Source organism: Cherax quadricarinatus, chromosome 90, assembly GCF_038502225.1.
Source record: "Cherax quadricarinatus isolate ZL_2023a chromosome 90, ASM3850222v1, whole genome shotgun sequence".
Lineage (NCBI taxonomy): Eukaryota > Metazoa > Arthropoda > Malacostraca > Decapoda > Parastacidae > Cherax > Cherax quadricarinatus.
In genome coordinates this window covers 206,159-227,500 of record NC_091381.1, presented here as the reverse complement: position 1 = coordinate 227,500, position 21,342 = coordinate 206,159, and the positions used below count along the sequence as shown (strand labels likewise).

General features: G+C 42.3%; 1 protein-coding gene across 20 annotated transcripts in view; it reads right to left on the bottom strand.

Annotated features, from left to right (window-relative positions):
* Positions 1–17,254, bottom strand: part of Cda5 (Chitin deacetylase-like 5) — a 339,947-nt gene extending 322,693 nt beyond the window's left edge. For all 20 annotated transcript variants that reach the window (XM_070104251.1, XM_070104253.1, XM_070104256.1 and 17 more), the window contains exon 1: positions 17,131–17,254. The gene's annotated coding sequence lies outside the window, so the exon portion shown is untranslated. The remainder of the gene's footprint in view (positions 1–17,130) is intronic.
* Positions 17,255–21,342: the final 4,088 nt, after the last annotated feature.

Genomic DNA, 21,342 nt, shown 5'->3' with positions numbered 1-21,342 from the left:
AGCCAGAGTGAAACACTTTGAAGCTCTCGTAGCTGCTGAAGCTAGAGTGAAACACTTAAGCTCTCGTAGCTGCTGAAGCCAGAGTGAAACACTTTGAAGCTCTCGTAGCTGCGGAAGCCAGAGTGAAACATTTTGAAGCTCTCGAAGCTGTTGAAGCTAGAGTGAAACACTTTGAAGCTCTCGTGCCTGCTGAAGCCAGAGTGAAACACTTTGAAGCTCTCGTAGCTGCTGAAGCTAGAGTGAAACACTGAAGCTCTCGTAGCTGCTGAAGCCAGAGTGAAACACTGAAGCTCTCGTAGCTGCTGAAGCCAGAGTGAAACACTGAAGTTCTCGTAGCTGCTGAAGCTAGAGTGAAACACTTTGAAGCTCTCGTAGCTGCTGAAGCTAGAGTGAAACACTCAAGCTCTCGTAGCTGCTGAAGCTAGAGTGAAACACTTTGAAGCTCTCGTAGCTGCTGAAGCCAGAGTGAAACACTTTGAAGCTCTCGTAGCTGCTGAAGCCAGAGTGAAACACTTTGAAGCTCTCGTAACTGCTGAAGCCAGAGTGAAACACTTTGAAGCTCTCGTAACTGCTGAAGCCAGAGTGAAACACTTTGAAGCTCTCGTAACTGCTGAAGCCAGAGTGAAACACTGAAGCTCTCGTAACTGCTGAAGCCAGAGTGAAACACTGAAGCTCTCGTAACTGCTGAAGCCAGAGTGAAACACTGAAGCTCTCGTAACTGCTGAAGCCAGAGTGAAACACTGAAGCTCTCGTAGCTGCTGAAGTCAGGGTGGAATATATTAAGGTTTCTGTAGCTTCTAGAATATTTAACGATCGTCCAGCTCAGACTAACACATGTCATCAAATTACATACGAAACTCATCCTGGGTGATGAATTATGACTGGAACAAGTTGCTAGTTTTTGTTCTCACACTACAAGTGTCATATATAACTGGGTAGCAGCACACTGCGAGTGTGTGAGCAATGTAACTATCATAGCGAGTAGTGTAGCAGCACACTGCGAGTTTGTGAGCAATGTAACTATCATAGCGAGTCGTGTAGCAGCACACTGCGAGTGTGTGAACAATGTAACTATCATAGCGAGTCGTGTAGCAACACAGCACGGATATACGTATGTTATAGTTAGAAAGTTCCAGTTTGGTGTTTCTTGGAGTGTGTCGGCCACACCCTGAGGAAGACTCACTGGTCATGCCTCTCCTGCCCTATCCTTGTCCTTCCTTACCTTTACTTACCCAAGCATTCCTTCCTCATCCCCCCCCCCCATCTTTCCTGTCCCATCCCTACCTACATTATCTCACCCAATCCTTGCTTTAACCATCACTGCTATAAGTACAGGTGACTTGCGGAAACAAGTCGCATTCCCAATGTATAAAGGTGAAGGTTAAAGCAGCTGCACCACTTGTGTTAGATGGCAGGGGAGGGATGGAGAGAGAGGGAAGGCAATCCTTAGGATGTAGGGATTGTGATAAAGAAGGAGCTGGCAGGAAGTCTATACACTCTCTTAATGTATACACACACACACACACACACACACACACACACACACACACACACACACACACACACACACACACACACACACACACACACACACACACACACACACACACATTATATATATATATATATATATATATATATATATATATATATATATATATATATATATATATATATATATATATATATATATATATATATATATATATATATATATATATATTTTTCAACAAGTCGGTCGTCTCCCACCGAGGCAGGGTGACCCCAAAAAAAGAAAGAAAATCCCCAAAAAGAAAATACTTTCATCATCATTCAACACTTTCACCACACTCACACATTATCACTGCTTTTGCAGAGGTGCTCAGAATACAACAGTTTAGAAGCATATACGTATAAAGATACACAACATATCCCTCCAAACTGCCAATATCCCAAACCCCTCCTTTAAAGTGCAGGCATTGTACTTCCCATTTCCAGGACTCAAGTCCGACTATATGAAAATAACCGGTTTCCCTGAATCCCTTCACTAAATATTACCCTGCTCACACTCCAACAGATCGTCAGGTCCCAAGTATCATTCGTCTCCATTCACTCCTATCTAACACGCTCATGCACGCTTGCTGGAAGTCCAAGCCCCTCACCCACAAAACCTCCTTTACCCCCTCTTTCCAACCCTTTCGAGGACGACCCCTACCCCTCTTTCCTTCCCCTATAGATTTATATGCTTTCCATGTCATTCTACTTTGATCCATTCTCTCTAAATGACCAAACCACCTCAACAACCCCTCTTCTGCCCTCTGACTAATGCTTTTATTAACTCCAAACCTCCTAATTTCCACACTCCGAATTTTCTGCATATATATATATATATATACATATATATATATATATATATATATATATATATATATATATATATATATATATATTTCTTAAATAGAATCAAAATATAATTCGGTTTGATGATGAAAATAAATTAGAAAATAAATCTGAATGCAAGAAACTAATAGGATAACTTGAATACATTGAACTATCCGAGTAAAAACTGGATGTGGACATGAGGGTTTCTAACTGTAACGTGACGAAGGTGAGTGAAGGTGACAACAGTCCCAACGTGAGGAAAGTGTCAATCTCCATGTGAAGAAAATTTAAGAACACGTGAGACTGAGGTCTTAGAGTAATAATATAATGATAATCCAGGAGGTCACATAGGAACTATTGCTAGTCTTATGTAGCATTATGAGATTTTAATATATATAAACACTTCTACTCACACTTAGGTCACACTACACATCTATGTACACACATATATACTATATAAAAACCTGATTTTTCTTCTATTTTCTTAATAGTTCTTGTTCTTCTTTACTTCCTCTCATTTCCTTAGGGAACTGGAGCAGAATTCTTCCTCCGGAAGCCTTGTGTGTTGTAAGAGGTGACTAAAATGCCGGAAACAAGGGCCTAGTAACCCTTTTCTCCTGTATACATTACTAAATTTAAAGAGAAAAACTTTCATTTCTCATTTTAGGTCACCCTTCCTTGGTGAGATACTGCCGGCTTTTGGCATATACATCACATTGAATCCAAGGTATGTTTTGCATTTTTTAAATTAATTTCCACTTACATATATATATATATATATATATATATATATATAAATATATATATATATATATATATATATATATATATATATATATATATATATATATATATATATATATATATATATATATATATATATATATAAAACTTCAAAACTTACCTTGAATTCAATGTGATGTATTCTGGTGGCTTAGAGTTCACATTTAATGTTACAAGTTGAAACATAAACAAAAACTGGATTTCAGAATACTGACAAGTGCACCACTGTATAATGAAAGACAGAAAAGCACTATATTTACCACTACTGGAAGACAGAAACGGGAGAAGCCGAAAGAAAGAAACTTTCAATTTTATAAATTGACCTAAAAGTCTAGATCGGGATTATTCTTATATTCAGTGAAGACCGCTATATCTGTAGTTTTCAAAGATCACTCACAGAATGGGAATTAGTCAGGACTCATCCATGGTAAGTCAGAGTAGTTTCAGTTCTTCGGATCAAAAGCCATTTACTGCTATCAAAGCACAACTTATAAGTGGAGACTTCGCTGATATGAACATTGGTTGGTAGTATTAACGAGGCTGACGAAAGGACCTGGTTCTAAGGTGCCGTCAAAAATTCAGGTGTGCTTATGAGCAAACAGAGCGGCTGATTAATACAGTGAGCTCAAGAGAGCATTTATGAGCGCAACGTGTCTGCGAAAGCTGAAAATATTTTATGATAGATTATTACAACATAGTGGGACGCGGCGAGGTGAAGTGCGGAGCAATGTTGCTTAGTCCTGTAGCAACATTATGATTCAACAGTTTTGAGGTGTACTCAACTCATGATAATGTGGCAGCTATTGACATTCTCACGCTACTCTGAGACTGCATGTGTCTGTGCGTGAGAAAGGTAATCATTTATGATAGAGTTACATATAGTTGATACTTAAAAACTTAGGCGAAGATCAAGTATGTTGCTATGAATACTGGACTCAATAAGGATTATTATCCTATCATTCTTTTGATAATATAAGAATTTAAGTTATTAAAGTTGCTATCAAATTTGTTAAATTTGACATCTGAAAGAACATCAATTTAAAACTGATTAGCTGGAGCATAAATATTGAAGATATTAATGGAGAAAATGCCTGCAAATACTTTAACACCATAAACTTAACATTGATCTGATTTTGCAGGATTGTGAATAATGAAAACTCGTTCATATACCACACAACAGTTAGTTGATCTTAAGCTATGTACTACTTTTCTAGGATGGTTCTTTATCTTGCAGTCTACGTTCTTGCAATCAAATTTAGTCAATATTCTTTGTTGCACTGATGGCGTGTAAGTTGGATATCAATTTAATGAAGGAAGCAATGTTCCGTAAAGATAATTGCGACATATCCATATTAATTACTATGATAAAACTGTGTACGATTCTCTTAATTATGCGTCTGTCTATGGTACCTGATTATTAGTAAGCCACTGGCTGACTACAAGAAAGTTACTGGCTGACTACGAAGAAGTTACTGGCTGACTGTGAGAAAGTTATTGGCTGACTACAAGAAAGTTACTGGCTGGTTACGAGTATATCACTTGCTGACTTCGGGTATATCACTGGCTGACTTAGGAAAAGCCACTGGCTGACAGCAACAAACATACTGAAATCATTGTAGAGGCTGAGAATAGAAAACGCAGACTATTATTAGAATAACCTGACAACAGTATGAACAGGATAAAGACTGATAACAGGAAACCGATAGACTGACAACAGAAGATCCATAATTATTAGAATTTTTATCTTCAAAGGGAAGAGGTAATGTAGAAGAAGCCAAGTAACCCCTATGTGATGAGAGGTAGTCATGTATGATGCAAGAAGAGAGAGGTCAGCACCTATTCCCTTGATCAAAGACTCTTCACCAGCATCTAGGTATCTCGCTGCCTCCTCTCCACTACCTATCTTTCCGAAAGGGTAATCTCTAGTGGTGCATGAATTCTTAAACCTCGAGAGATTGAGTTGATATCGTCAGTGTCAAAATATAGTGATATAATGGCGCTATGTTCATCTACACCTCTTCTACGAGTAGATTTTAAAGATGCAAAACTAATCATTTCTTTAGTGTTAATGTAAATAACTCAGTTTGCCTTATTCCTATTACATCTCTTTTTAACGTAAATGATTGACACACAGATGAGTTGCTTGGGTGTTTTAACTTTTAAGGTTTAAGTAAGATATTACAAGGAGCCCAGTGGAAATATGTCATTTGACATTTTTGGGGGTTATCGTAGGTAATTTACACATGTATGATAATTGTATTTACGTGTACCTTTGCCTAAATAAAGTTACTTGCTTGGCAGTCTGAGTCATTGACAGGAGGGTGGTAGGCGAGAGGGCCATATGAAGCCTGCCTCACAAGCTTGGGTGAGCACAAGGACACCAGGTTCAATACCGCTATGTGGGAGGCTCCGTCGCTAGGTGCTGCGGAGGTGCAGCAACACAAGGGGGCGAGCAATGACGGATATTGAGAAATAAAGGGAAAATAAAGACTGGGAGGAGTTGAAGAAGGGGGAGTTGGAAGGGAGGAGGAGATGCAAGGGGAAGCGGAAGTGACATGGGGGCAGCGAACGAGAGCTTAGGATAAGGGGAGTAATACTGGGAGGGGGAAGGGATGAGATCAGGAGGAGTGGTAATGTAAAGGGAGATGGAGGAAGAAGGGAGGGAAGGGCACAGGTGAAGCGCTGTCCTCCAGACTACTAATTATATCAACACAGTTATACAGCTCTTTTCTTTTGGCCATTAGTCTAATGTGACGAGCAAGTTCTTGGAGTTTCCTCACCTCACACACCCGACACAAGGTGCAATGTCCAGAGCAACGTTCTTGTATTACCGCAGCGTAAAGAACTAGTGTTTGCTGCGATATTTTTAGATCACCTTGACTGCGTAGGTCACTCAGTACTTTTAGTCATAATAAATACAACACACACACACACACGCGCGCGCGCGCAATAAAAACATTGGTAAAAATTAATAAACAATTAAAGCAAAGAACAGAAACACTCAACACAAATAAACACTATCGTGCCAAGTTAAAATAATTGTAATCAATTAAAATTCTCATTAAATTATTAGCATCATAAAACTTTCCTAAATATTCCTTGAGGTCCCTACAGGCATCTCGGTAATCATAATCCTTGGTCTCGTGGCCCATTTGAGAGTGCGTCCAATTCACATACCGAGGGCTCATGGTTTGATCCCTTGCAAGGGTGGAAAGGTCGGGCATGTTTCTTTGCATCTGCTGCCTCTGTGCACTTAGCAGTAAACAGGTACAGTCAACTACTGTTGGTCGCATCCCTGGGCATAGTAGTAAACTTAAGATAGGACTGGGCTTTGACATGAGCTGAAATAGGATATCAGCTCTTATCCTGTTAAATTTTTCTGTGCTAAAATGAACGTTTTCACACGAATTGCTGTATCGTAATCATCCTCGTCGTCTCATTATTATTATTAGTTTATTATTCCTATTAGAAAAGAATGAATAAACTTAATAATAATTATAATAATACTATAAATAATAATTAAAAATAATAATAACAATATCCGTAACTATGTGTCGTGGTGGCTGCGGCTCCAGCTACATCAGTGCACGCAAATTAAATATCAGTACTGAGAATTAGAAGCGAATCATAGGGGTAAGAAGGGTTGCAGGCTCGATCCTTTATTCGCTTATTGCGAGATTTAACATTCTGTCTCACTGGATCAGACATATAACTCTAAATATTAAAGACTGTTTTCACGTGAGCCGGAACAATGGTTTAAAGATATTAAAGAGAGTGTGATTTTTCTCTTTCTGTTTTGACATTGGTTTACTGTCTTTTGTGTATTATGTTTGGATTGTATTATTGTAAGGTTACAGTGATTTGCTATTCTTAATATTAAAAACGTGACCAGCTTCACGTGGCTTACTGAGGGAATGTTTCTCAGTGGCCTGAGAAATAGAAAGTTATCTTGTAATTATTATCATTCTAGTTATTTTCCTCTTTCTTCTTCCTCTCTTCTTCTTCTTTATATTATCATTATTAATTATTATTATTCAGAGGAATAACTGTGTCTTTATCATGCCTTGACTCAAAAATATGTTTGTAAGTTCCTTCCTGACATTAATCAATTTACCGCCTTCATGATATTAAAAACTCATCATTACACTCAACAGAATTTCTCTTCAACTTGTTACTACCATCTGGACCGCCCAGCTGAGGGTAACATTATATACATCGAGAGGTGTATGTCAAATAGTGTATATACTATGGAAGTTTACCTTAATCCTATGTTAAAAATCAAAATATTCTTGACTGGTTGTATACAGGTGACGTGCAGCCTTAATGACCCTCTTTTAGTTGATAGGCATTAAACTTAATTAACCCGACCGCGGAGCCACATGTAAGTCTCCTGTTTGTGTAATGCAGATAACGTTGGTTAACGATACATAAATACTGAGGACTTTGGGCTAAAGTAAAATAAACTAATTAATTTATTTGGTGGCGAATTTGAGGTCCTGCAATAACACTGGAAAATGAAGAGGCTGGTGAGGGACGGGTTGTCGTGGACTAATCCATATTTCATTTTACATTATGCTTTATACATTTTCTTACTCGATTTCTAGGGTCAATTGCTGTACATTTCTTGTACGGAGAAAAATATTATAAAATTTGTTTAGGTTAGATATGATTAGTTTTCTTTCTAAACTATAAAACGTAGGGGAAATTAAGAACAACAGCGCTACGTTAGATAGCGTGGTACCTCGGCGTGCTGACATGACGTTAAAATCAGTACTCACATCACGCCAATAGATTAGGCATCATATATAGTGTCTCTGGTAAAATGACCGCCACTGTATGAACAACGAAATATATACATTACACTGAGTTTACCTGGAGAGGGTTTCGGGGGTCATCGCCCCCGCGGCTCGGTCTGAGACCAAGCCTTGTGGTGGATCAGGGTCTGATCAACCAAGCTGTTACTGCTGGCCCCACACAAACTGACGTACGAACCACAACCCGGGTGGTCAGGTATTGACTTTAGGTGCCTGTCCAGTGCCTTCTTGAAGACAGCCAGGGGTCTATTGGTAATCCCCTGAGTCAGCGGATATCCCACACACCTTCACTATGCTTTATCCTATCCACTATTCCCTCCCCCCTTATAAGGCCAGGAGCAAGTCATGACATTTAGAGCAGCACAGGCCAACCCCAGGAGGGCAGGTGTTGTGCCCCAGGCCATCCCACCTCTAGATCCTCCCGTTATTCTCCCCAACAAGGATATCTACTCCTTAAACTAATACCCCTCACTCCTCCCTCCCCTTTTCTCCTTTTCTGCATCGGAAAGTTAATGGAAGTGGGGGATAAAGAAGAGAGGATAACAGGAGTGGGGAAAGACAGGATACATGAGAATTTTGTAAGGCACTGACACGCCAGGTTCAATTATATTCTCCAGAAAAAAACTGAACTAATGTAAAGACATAGTTGAACACTAAGAACCCACCAAGTGCACAGGTGTCAGGGAGCAACACTTCCATAGACAGTCTCACCTCTGATACCTCACTTAATCCTCAGGTAACAGGGATAAAAGCTTTGCTGCCAATTCTGGCCCCTGATTCCTCACTAAAGTTTCTACCAACTTCTCACACTACCTTCATCTATTCTCACTTAATCACGATACTGAAACCTACTTGTCAGCTAGTAACAGTGCAGTTATAATATGCCATAAAGATGTAGAGTGCTAAACGTAATGAAGAAATAGCAGAAGTGTGAACAGACATAATGGCTACCAAAAAGATAACAATAACTCTATAACAAATATGATATTCCCAACAGGGTTGCATGTAATAAGAAGAGAAGGTATAAAGAGGTGGGGTGGCACTGTTGTGGGGAACAAATGGAGCTTTGAGGAGCTATTCAAAATATTTCTCTATCAATCTATGCTCCTGCACTCCCATTTTTCCACCAGTGTACCATATTTTAAGAATAATGCATTACAACTCAGTTGCAGTGTGCTTGTTAAAGGCAACTTTATTAACCTCAAACTATACTGAAAGACTTCAATATGTAAGGAAACATCACCTGAGCAGACTTCACAAGTACTGGCCAAGTCTGGCTAGTACAGACTTGACCTCATCAATACTAAGCAGACCTTCAGCAGTATTAACAAGAACTGATGAGTTCTGAAAGAACTGTGCAGTGCTGAGGGAAATGATCAGTACTAACCAGACCTCGCAGTAGCTGACCAGAACAGACGAGTACTGGCCAGAACTAAACCTTGATAAATATTTGCCAAAACAGACAAGGTCTGACCAGAACTAACAAATTCTAGCCAGAATTGACTATTACTGGCAAAACTAAGCAATACTGACCAGACCTCACCAGTAATGGTCAATACTGACCAGTACTGTATAGATCTGACCAGTGCTGATCAGCTCTCTTCGGCAATGACCATAATTAAACAGTGCCGACCAGAACTAACCAATGTTAACTAAATCTCATCAACAGTGACCTTAATCGAACAGTGCTGACCAGAACTAACCAACTCTGACCAAACTTTGCAATACTGACCTGATCTGACTAATAATGACCAGACATGGCCAGATTAGATCTGGCCACCCCTAGTGAACAAAGACTAGTCAAATCAGGCCAGCCAGACGTAGATGGGACCAGGTGGCTAGGTGTACAGACTCCTCCCTGATGGATGTGCAAGGTCTTGGGATGGGATCGGGAGGAGGGGAAGACGGTAGTGGTGTGTGGGTGGTGGGAGTGAAAGTAGAGGAGTAAGGAAGGATGGAAAAAAAAGAGAATACAGAGGGAAGAGAATGAAGGTGAAATAAATCAAGAGGATTGGGATTTTGAAGACAAAAGAGGATGTGAAGAGGAGAGTAGGGAAAGGTGAGAATGAAGGGATGAGAGGCAAGGAAGAGTAAAGGGTGGGGAGATATGAGGCTCAAGAGAGTAGAGAATGGGGAGAAATGAGTATGGTGAGAAGAAAGAGTTGGGAGAGGAAGAGGCAACAGAAGAGGATGATGAAGATGATAAAATGGGAAGAAAAAATAAGATGATGAAAAAAATGGGAATGTTGTTTGGCAGGAGAATGGACAGATGGTGAGGGAAGGGAAGTGAAGGGAGTTATCATACAAGGTGAGCAACGATGGAGATAATATAAAGGTGATGATGGTGGGGGAAGACCAAAAAAAAGGTGTGGTAAGTAGTCTAAATGATGGGTTAGTGAACTGAGGAAGGGATGGAGGAGCGTTGGGAGGAATGGGGAGTGTGTTGGGGCTGGGAGAGAAGTGTTATGGAGAGGATATAGATAATGAGTCGGGTATTAGTGGAAGAGCGAGTTGGAGAATGTGTTGGAGAAGAGTTAGGGGCAATGAAGGACCATGTTATCATTGATATTGCTGAAAGGGAAGCTGATGGCTGGAGGTGTACACTGTAAACTAATGATGGAGTATTGTAGCACAGGGGGTGTTAGTTGTACCAACATCCACCTGTCAGTAGCGCAGGTAATGTCATTTGTACCAAGATCCACCTGTTAGTAGCACAGTTGGTGTTATTTATACCAAGATCAACCTGTTAGTTGCACAGGTGGTGTTATTTGTACCAAGATCCACCTGCTAGTAGCACAGGTGGTGTCATTTGTACCAAGACCCACCTGTTAGTTGCACAGGTGGTGTCATTTGTACGAAGACCCACCTGTTAGTTGCACAGGTGGTGTTATTTGTACCAAGATCCACCTGTTAGTAGCACAAGTGGTGTCTTTTGTACCACGATCCACCTGTTGGTAGCACAGGTGGTATCATTTGTACCAAGATCCACCTGTTAATAGCACAGGTGGTGTTTTTTGTACCACGATCCACCTGTTAGTAGCACAGGTGGTATTATTTGTACCAAGACCAATCTTTTAGAATCACAGGTGGTGTTACTTGCACCAAGATCCACCAGTTAGTAGCACGGGTGGTGTTACCTGGACCAAGACCCACCTGTTAATAACACAGGTGGCAGAATCTGGACCTGGATCCACCTATTTTTAATAGGTAACCTTTTGTACTTCCTCTCATCAGAGACTGGCCTAGAAGCTGGGAGGCCTGTTGATCCGAGGAGTTTGATCAACCCCCTCATCTTCCTCGTATCAAACTTAATAGTTTCATATTCTCTATTGTACGAGGGTCAGTAGGAATGTAGGCCACCCGTGCACTACCATTAAAGTGTACTTTAGCAACTGATGGCTACAGCACAGTACCAAGAGAATATACACTGAAACATATGTCTGTAGATGCATAACACTGTGTATTTAACACTGTGTATATACACCGAGAGTGTATATACACGTTGTGTCTAACATACGAACCTCCCCTTCTTTTCTCTCCCTTCACCACTCCTTAATCTACCCTTATCTCTACTTTCTCTTCCATCCTCTCATCAAAACTCTCCCTTTCAATCCTCTTCCCTTTCCTCTTTTCCCACACCTGTTTGTAAACAAGCAGTTCGTGATAGTTTTATTATGTAATTGAACTTAGAACGACGCATAGAACTTTCATTTACACTTGGTGATGAAAATAACAGGTTACAGAACAAGTTTTATTGGGTCATCGTTTCGCTTGTGTTTACCTTTATTGGGTCATGAGTTTAAAGTTTCATCCAGGGATATAAGCTTGTTCTGGAAGACATTTTCTTTATTGTCGACAGTAGGATTTTATGATCTATTTACAGTGGTGAAGTGATGTTATTGGTGGTGATGTTGATATTGGTGGTGATGTTGATATTGGTGGTGATGTTGATATTGGTGGTGATGTTGATATTGGTGGTGATGTTGATATTGGTGGTGATGTTGATATTGGTGGTGATGTTGATATTGGTGAAGTTGATATTGGTGGTGATGTTGATATTGGTGGTGATGTTGATATTGGTGGTGATGTTGATATTGGTGGTGATGTTGATATTGGTGGTGATGTTGATATTGGTGGTGAAGTTGATATTGGTGGTGAAGTTGATATTGGTGGTGATGTTGATATTGGTGGTGATGTTGATATTGGTGGTGATGTTGATATTGGTGGTGATGTTGATATTGGTGGTGATGTTGATATTGGTGGTGATATTGGTGATGTTGATATTGGTGGTGATATTGGTGATGTTGATATTGGTGATGTTGATATTGGTGGTGATATTGGTGATGTTGATATTGGTGGTGATATTGGTGATGTTGATATTGGTGGTGATATTGGTGATGTTGATATTGGTGGTGATATTGGTGATGTTGATATTGGTGGTGATGTTGATATTGGTGGTGATGTTGATGTTGGTGGTGAAGTTGATATTGGTGGTGATGTTGATATTGGTGGTGATGTTGATATTAGTGGTGAAGTTGATATTAGTGGTGAAGTTGATATTGGTGGTGAAGTTGATATTGGTGGTGAAGTTGATATTAGTGGTGAAGTTGATATTGGTGGTGAAGTTGATATTGGTGGTGAAGTTGATATTGGTGGTGATGTTGATATTGGTGGTGATGTTGATATTGGTGGTGATGTTGATATTGGTGGTGAAGTTGATATTAGTGGTGAAGTTGATATTGGTGGTGAAGTTGATATTGGTGGTGAAGTTGATATTAGTGGTGAAGTTGATATTAGTGGTGAAGTTGATATTGGTGGTAATGTTGGTGTTGCCTGTAATGGTGGTGTTGGTAGCAATGTTGGTATTATTATTGAACTTTAGCTGTAGGCTATTACCTACAGCAGAAGTGTTAACTTTTGTAGTGATGGTGGCCAGAGAAGGGGCGGTAGTATTGAGGGTAGTAGTAGTAGTAGTAGTACATTAGTAGTAGTAGTATTAGTAGTAGTAGTACATTAGCAGTAGTAGAAGTACGCTCGTACACTCGAGTCAAGGTCGTTTATTCCTCGTACACTCGAGTGAAGGTCATTCATTGCTCGTACACTCGAGTGAAGGTCGTTCATTGCTCGTACACTCGAGTGAAGATCATTCATTGCTCGTACACTCGAGTGAAGGTCGTTCATTGCTCGTACACTCGAGTGAAGGTCGTTCATTGCTCGTACACTCGAGTGAAGGTCGTTCATTGCTCGTACACTCGAGTGAAGGTCGTTCATTGCTCGTACACTCGAGTCAAGGTCATTCATTGCTCGTACACTCGAGTCAAGGTCATTCATTGCTCGTACACTCGAGTGAAGGTCGTTCATTGCTCGTACACTCGAGTGAAGGTCGTTCATTGCTCGTACACTCGAGTGAAGGTCATTCATTGCTCGTACACTCGAGTGAAGGTCGTTCATTGCTCGTACACTCGAGTCAAGGTCATTCATTGCTCGTACACTCGAGTGAAGGTCGTTCATTGCTCGTACACTCGAGTAAAGGTCATTCATTACTCGTACACTCGAGTGAAGGTCGTTCATTGCTCGTACACTCGAGTGAAGGTCGTTCATTGCTCGTACACTCGAGTGAAGGTCGTTCATTGCTCGTACACTCGAGTCAAGGTCGTTCATTGCTCGTACACTCGAGTGAAGGTCATTCATTGCTCGTACACTCGAGTGAAGGTCATTCATTGCTCGTACACTCGAGTGAAGGTCGTTCATTGCTCGTACACTCGAGTCAAGGTCATTCATTGCTCGTACACTCGAGTGAAGGTCGTTCATTGCTCGTACACTCGAGTGAAGGTCATTCATTGCTCGTACACTCGAGTGAAGGTCATTCATTGCTCGTGCACTCGAGTCAAGGTCATTCATTGCTCGTACACTCGAGTGAAGGTCATTCATTGCTCGTACACTCGAGTGAAGGTCATTCATTGCTCGTACACTCGAGTGAAGGTCATTCATTGCTCGTACACTCGACTGAAGGTCATTCATTGCTCGTACACTCGAGTGAAGGTCGTTCATTGCTCGTACACTCGAGTGAAGGTCATTCATTGCTCGTACACTCGAGTCAAGGTCATTCATTGCTCGTACACTCGAGTGAAGGTCATTCATTGCTCGTACACTCGAGTCAAGGTCGTTAATTGCTCGTACACTCGAGTGAAGGTCGTTCATTGCTCGTACACTCGAGTGAAGGTCATTCATTGCTCGTACACTCGAGTGAAGGTCGTTCATTGCTCGTACACTCGAGTGAAGGTCGTTCATTGCTCGTACACTCGAGTGAAGGTCATTCAATGCTCGTACTCTCGAGTGAAGGTCGTTCATTGCTCGTACACTCGAGTGAAGGTCGTTCATTGCTCGTACACTCGAGTGAAGGTCGTTCATTGCTCGTACACTCGAGTGAAGGTCGTTCATTGCTCGTACACTCGAGTGAAGGTCGTTCATTGCTCGTACACTCGAGTGAAGGTCGTTCATTGCTCGTACACCAAGAACCACCTAACAACAAAATAACAACAAAAACAGAATGGCATAAAAAACCCTTAAACCAGTTAAAAATACAACCATACAATATTTAAGATAAACTGTCAGGTAAATTGTTAAAAATATCACATCTCTTAAATTTTAAGAAAATGACAATGACTTAAAACTCTTAAAACTTTTACAATAAGAGATTCACCTAATATACCACAGAAGTCTTCACAGATTCCACAGTGAATACTACGTCCCTTCAAGGTCTTCACAGACTCCACAGTGAATACTACGTCCCTTCAAGGTCTTCACAGACTCCACAGTGAATACTACGTCCCTTCAAGGTCTTCACAGACTCCACAGTGAATACTACGTCCTTCAAGGTCTTCACAGACTCCACAGTGAATACTACGTCCTTCAAGGTCTTTACAGACACCACAGTGAATATTACGTCCCTTCAAAGTCTTCACAGACACCACAGTGAATACAACGTCCCTTCAAGGCCTTCACAGACACCACAGAGAATACTACGTCCCTTCAAGGTCTTCACAGACACCACAGTGAATACTACGTCCTTTCAAGGTCTTCACAGACACCACAGTGATTATTACGTCTCTGGTAGGTATTCACAGACATCATAGTAATTATCACCTCCCTTCAGGTTCTTCACTGACACTTCGCTGATAATAAAATCCCAATAAAGTCTACACAGACACCAGGTGCATTACATATTTAAGGTCACACAGAAGAACAGAATTCCCTAATAGCAGGTGCTCAAGCGTGAGGTAAGTGTGCATTTTCCTCATTCTGCAGAAAGACGTTCGATAGTGATGATTCATGGGTACAGAGGAGAGCCCGACACTCACGTCTTGCCATACACTCTACGGGGATGCCAAGTTTCTCGTCACGTAACCCTGATTAATTGAACCAAAACCCTACCGTTCAGTGATGGAGAGGGAAGGAGTTAGTGTTTTTGTTGTTCGGGTGGTGGTGGTGGTGGTGGTGGTGGTGGTGGTGGTGGTGGTGGTGGTGGTGGTGGTGGTGGTGGTGGGGGTGGTGGTGGTGGTGGTGGTGGTGGGGGTGGTGGTGGTGGTGGTGGTGGGGGTGGTGGTGTTGGTGGTGGTGGTGGTGGGGGGGTTGGTGGTGGTGGTGGTGGTGGTGGTGGTGGTGGTGGTGGTGGTGGTGGTGGTAGTGGGGGTGGTGGTGGTGGTGGTGGTGGGGGCGGTGGTGTTGGTGGTGGTGGTGGTGGGGGTGGTGGTGGTGGTGGGGGTGGTGGTGGTGGTGGTGGTGGTGGTGGTGGTGGTGGTGGTGGTGGTGGTGGTGGGGATGGTGGTGGTGGTGGTGGTGGTGGTGGTGGGGGTGGTGGTGTTGGTGGTGGTGGTGGTGGGGGGGGTGGTGGGGGGTGTGGTGGTGGTGGTGGTGGTGGTGGTGGTGGTGGTGGTGGTGGTGGTGGTGGTGGTGGGGGTGGTGGTGGTGGTGGTGGTGGTGGTGGTGGGGGGGGTGGTGGGGGTGGTGGGGGGGGTGGGGGTGGGGGTGGGGGTGGGGGTGGGGGGGGGGGGGGTGGGGGTGGTGGTGGTGGTGGTGGTGGTGGTGGTGGTGGTGGTGGTGGTGGTGGTGGTGGGGGGGGTGGTGTTGGTGGTGGTGGTGGTGGTGGTGGTGGGGGTGGGGGTGGTGGGGGTGGTGGGGGTGGGGGGGGTGGTGGTGGTGGTGGTGGTGGTGGTGGTGGTGGTGGTGGTGGTGGTGGTGGTGGTGGTGGTGGTGATGGTGGTGGTGGTGGTGGTGGTTGTGGGGGTGGTGGTGGTGGGGGTGGTGGTGGTTACGGTGGTGGTGGGTGGTAGGGGGGGAGTTGCAGTGCACAAGAGACCAGGGCAGTGACCATCAACAACATACAAAAACAATTTTCACTCTCTTCTAGCCAGAGACCATCGGCATTTCGAAACACACAGACACACACAGACACACACACAGACACACACACACACACGCACGCACACACACACACACACACACAGACACACACACACACACACACACACACACACACACACACACACACACACACACACACACACACACACACACACACACACACACACATACACACACACACACACACACATATTTCTGTCTTGTTAACATTTATTGTGACAGGTAACTCTTGCACACCGCGTCAGGACTCAAGAAATATATTCCATTTTGAAATAATTCTATAAAAAATACGGCTGTGCATAGCAAGTATATTTAGCACTCTAGCAGGTTTGCTCGTTACATTTTGCTTCTCATAAGTAAAAATCTGTTCACATTTCTCCTTGATAATATGAGAAATCACGAAAGTGCTTTGAATTCTATTATTTTTTCACAGTGGTTATTTTGCATATTGTGATATCACCTGTTTACTGTGATCTTATTTGCATATATTTATTTTATATCTGGGTTTCTTAATAGTGTTTATTGCTGGTATAATTCTTTCCAATTTAGAAGACCTGCTCTGAGAAGGGGAGTGGAGGCGCTGAACCGATCATGTACAACAAAATCATATCGCTGACATGGAAGATCACTTCGAAGTACAAGCCATCATTGCCCCCTGGTACTAGAAAGCACAAAAAATACATAAAACGCTTTCTAATATTCATATGATCGCATGTAAATAAAAGTTCCCAGGCAAGTGGTGTTGTACCTGTGTGTAGATGTCTGGTCGTGGTGCGTTGGCCGTCGGTCTCAGTGTAAGACTCCGCGGACACACACTCACACACACTGACAGACAGAATAAGGGCCGATCTCTACACAGCCCCGGCCACTCTCGCACTGTCGCTGCACGCCCCTAGCCGCCCTCCTTGGCCCTCGTGGGCGGGGCCTGGCTGCCGACACGCTCCGCCCACCCACCCACCAGCCGCTGCATATCAACACGGCCGCCCACGGCACAACAATGTAACAAAAAGTAGGGAATACAGTGAAACACTCCTCTGAGAGAGTCGAAGCAATGCAATTTATTACGAAAACAATATAATGCACTTCGTTGTATATCAATGAAATTTAATGAAATACAATTTTCAAATGGAGTTAACTTTGTTGCAGAACAATCAAGTTTCCTGCAGTGAAAACCTCTGTGCAAAAAAATTGTGCGTTGGTGCATTTTAATACTTAAATGCAATTTGATAGAATGAAATGCATTATGGATCAAACCAATTTGCCATGTTACGGAGTAACGATCCTCGAATTGCTAGCACAGAGCCTTAACCGAGTGCATCACAGGTTAGAAGGTACCAGCAACCGGAATCTTGCAAAGGTCAGTGTATGACCACTGACCGGGACCCGATCTTTTGCAACAGACAGTGACTAATTTTTTCTGCTCATCTCCTGAAGATTCTTAATAAACGAATGTATCATTTAAAGTTGATTGACGGGCCTCGGAGTGCGCACACGTCCCAGTTAACAGCTGTTAATAGACCTCTCCAGAATTCTGGCTGGTCAAACATCATGACTATATAGATAGCTAAACAGAAGGGTGGACGAGGGGCTCGAACCGTGGTCCGTAAATTGGGTTAGCCTAGAGGGTAGGCTCTCTACCCTCTAGGCTAACCCAAATTTCGTATAGGAAGGACTCATTAGTAATACTCACTGTATTACATTCCATCAAAAGCACCAACTGTAACCTAACTGTAACCCAATGGTTATTGTAACCTAACTGTAGCCCAAAGGTTACTGTAACCTAACTCTAACCCAAAGATTACAGTTGGTGCCTCTGGTGGAATGTAATACAGTGAGAATTCTGAATCCTTCCCATTAGAGGAGAGGTTTAGCGTTGAGAGCAGAGCGTCGGACTGTAAGTTTACGAACTGCACCTCGAACTCCTTATCCACCCTTATTTGGCAAGGATGTTCTTTGTAGATCAATGGTTCAGAGAACCGACATGTTGATAAATTAGACACATGTGCAACTCTTGGGTATCTTTATTGAGGAAACGTTTCGCCACACAGTGGCTTCATCAGTCCATACAAAGGAGAATCTTGAAGAACAGGAGGAGAATGAGGTAATCAGTCCCTCAGCCTTGAGTCGATGTTGTCAGTCCATCAATCTTGAATATTCAAGATTGATGGACTGATTGATGGACGTGTCAGCGGATGGGTCTATGAAAGATGAGGTGAATCATAGAATTGATGAGGGGAAAAGGGTGAGTGGTGCACTTAGGAGTCTGTGGAGACGAAGAACTTTGTCCTTGGAGGCAAAGAGGGGAATGTATTAGAGTATAGTTTTACCAACGCTCTTATATGGGTGTGAAGCATGGGTGAAGAATGTTGCAGCGAGGAGAAGGCTGGAGGCAGTGGAGATGTCATGTCTGAGGGCAATGTGTGGTGTGAATATAATGCAGAGAATTCGTAGTTTGGAAGTTAGGAGGAGGTGCGGGATTACCAAAACTGTTGTCCAGAGGGCTGAGGAAGGGTTGTTGAGGTGGTTCGGACATGTAGAGAGAATGGAGCGAAACAGAATGACTTCAAGAGTGTATGTCTGTAGTGGAAGGAAGGCGGGGTAGGGGTCGGCCTAGGAAAGGTTGGAGGGAGGGGGTAAAGGAGGTTTTGTGTGCGAGGGGCTTGGACTTCCAGCAGGCATGCGTGAGCGTGTTTGATAGGAGTGAATGGAGACAAATGGTTTTTAATACTTGACGTGCTTTTGGAGTGTGAGCAAAGTAACATTTATGAAGGGGTTCAGGGAAACCGGCAGGCCGGACTTGAGTCCTGGAGATGGGAAGTACAGTGCCTGCACTCTGAAGGAGGGGTGTTAATGTTGCAGTTTAAAAACTGAAGTGTAAAGCACCCTTCTGGCAAGACAGTGATGGAGTGAATGATGGTGAAAGTTTTTCTTTTTCGGGCCAGCCTGCCTTGGTGGGAATCGGCCAGTGTGATAATAAATAAATATATATATATATATATATATATATATATATATATATATATATATATATATATATATATATATATATATATATAGATATATATATATATATATACATATATATATATATATATATATATATATATATATATATATATATATATATATATATATATATATATATATATATATATATATAAGAACATAAGAACATAAGAAAGGAGGAACACTGCAGCAGGCCTGTTGGCCCATACTAGGCAGGTCCTTTACAATTCATCCCACCAACAAACATTTGACCAACCCAATTTTCAATGCCACCCAAGAAACAAGCTCTGATGTGCAAGTCCCACTCAAATCCATCCCCTCCCACTCATATACTTATAAGAACATAAGAACATAAGTTGTCCAGAGGGCTGAGGAAGGGTTGTTGAGGTGGTTCGGACATGTAGAGAGAATGGAGCGAAACAGAATGACTTCAAGAGTGTATCAGTCTGTAGTGGAAGGAAGGCGGGGTAGGGGTCGGCCTAGGAAGGGTTGGAGGGAGGGGGTAAAGGAGGTTTTGTGTGCGAGGGGCTTGGACTTCCAGCAGGCATGCGTGAGCGTGTTTGATAGGAGTGAATGGAGACAAATGGTTTTTAATACTTGACGTGCTGTTGGAGTGTGAGCAAAGTAACATTTATGAAGGGATTCAGGGAAACCGGCAGGCCGGACTTGAGTCCTGGAGATGGGAAGTACAGTGCCTGCACTCTGAAGGAAGGGTGTTAATGTTGCAGTTTAAAAACTGTAGTGTAAAGCACCCTTCTGGCAAGACAGTGATGGAGTGAATGATGGTGAAAGTTTTTCTTTTTCGGGCCACCCTGCCTTGGTGGGAATCGGCCAGTGTGATAATAATAAAAAAAAAAGAACATAAGAAAGGAGGAACACTGCAACAGGCCCGTTGGCCCATACTAGGCAGGTCCCCCCCAATTCATCCCACCAACAAACATTTGACCAACCCAATTTTCAATGCCACCCAAGAAACAAGCTCCGATGTGCAAGTCCCACTCAAATCCAACCCCTCCCACTCATGTACTTATCCAACCTAAATTTGAAACTACCCAAAGTCCTAGCCTCAATAACCCAACTAGGTAGACTGTTCCACTCATCAACTACCCTATTTCCAAACCAATACTTTCCTATGTCCTTTCTAAATCTAAACTTATCTAATTTAAATCCATTACTGCGGGTTCTCTCTTGGAGAGATATCCTCAAGACCCTGTTAATATCCCCTTTATTAATACCTATCTTCCACTTATACACTTCGATCAGGTCTCCCCTCATTCTTCGTCTAACAAGTGAATGTAACTTAAGAGTCTTCAATCTTTCTTCATAAGGAAGATTTCTAATGCTATATATTAATTTAGTCATCCTACACTGAATGTTTTCTAACGAATTTATGTCCATTCTGTAATATGGAGACCAGAATTGACCTTCATAATCTAGGTGAGGCCTTACTAATGATGTATAAAGCTGCAGTATGACCTCTGGACTTCTGTTGCTTACACTTCTTGATATAAATCCCAGTAATCTATTTGCCTTATTACGTACGCTTAGGCATTGCTGTCTTGGTTTAAGGTTGCTGCTTACCATAACTCCCAAGTCCTTTTCGCAATCTGTATGGCTAAGTTCTACATTATTTAGCCTATAAGTGCTAGGGTTATGGACACTCCCGAGCTTCAGAACCTTGCATTTATCTACATTGAACTGCATCTGCCACTTTTCTGACCAAGAGTAGAGTTTGTCTAAATCCTCCTGAAGTTCCCTAACATCTACGTTTGAATCAATTATCCTACCTATCTTCGTGTCATCGGCGAATTTGCTCATATCACTAGTAATTCCTTCATCAAGATCATTGATATATATTATAAACAACAACGGGCCCAAGACTGATCCCTGTGGAACGCCACTTGTTACTGCTCCCCACTCGGATTTAACCCCATTTATGGACACTCTCTGCTTC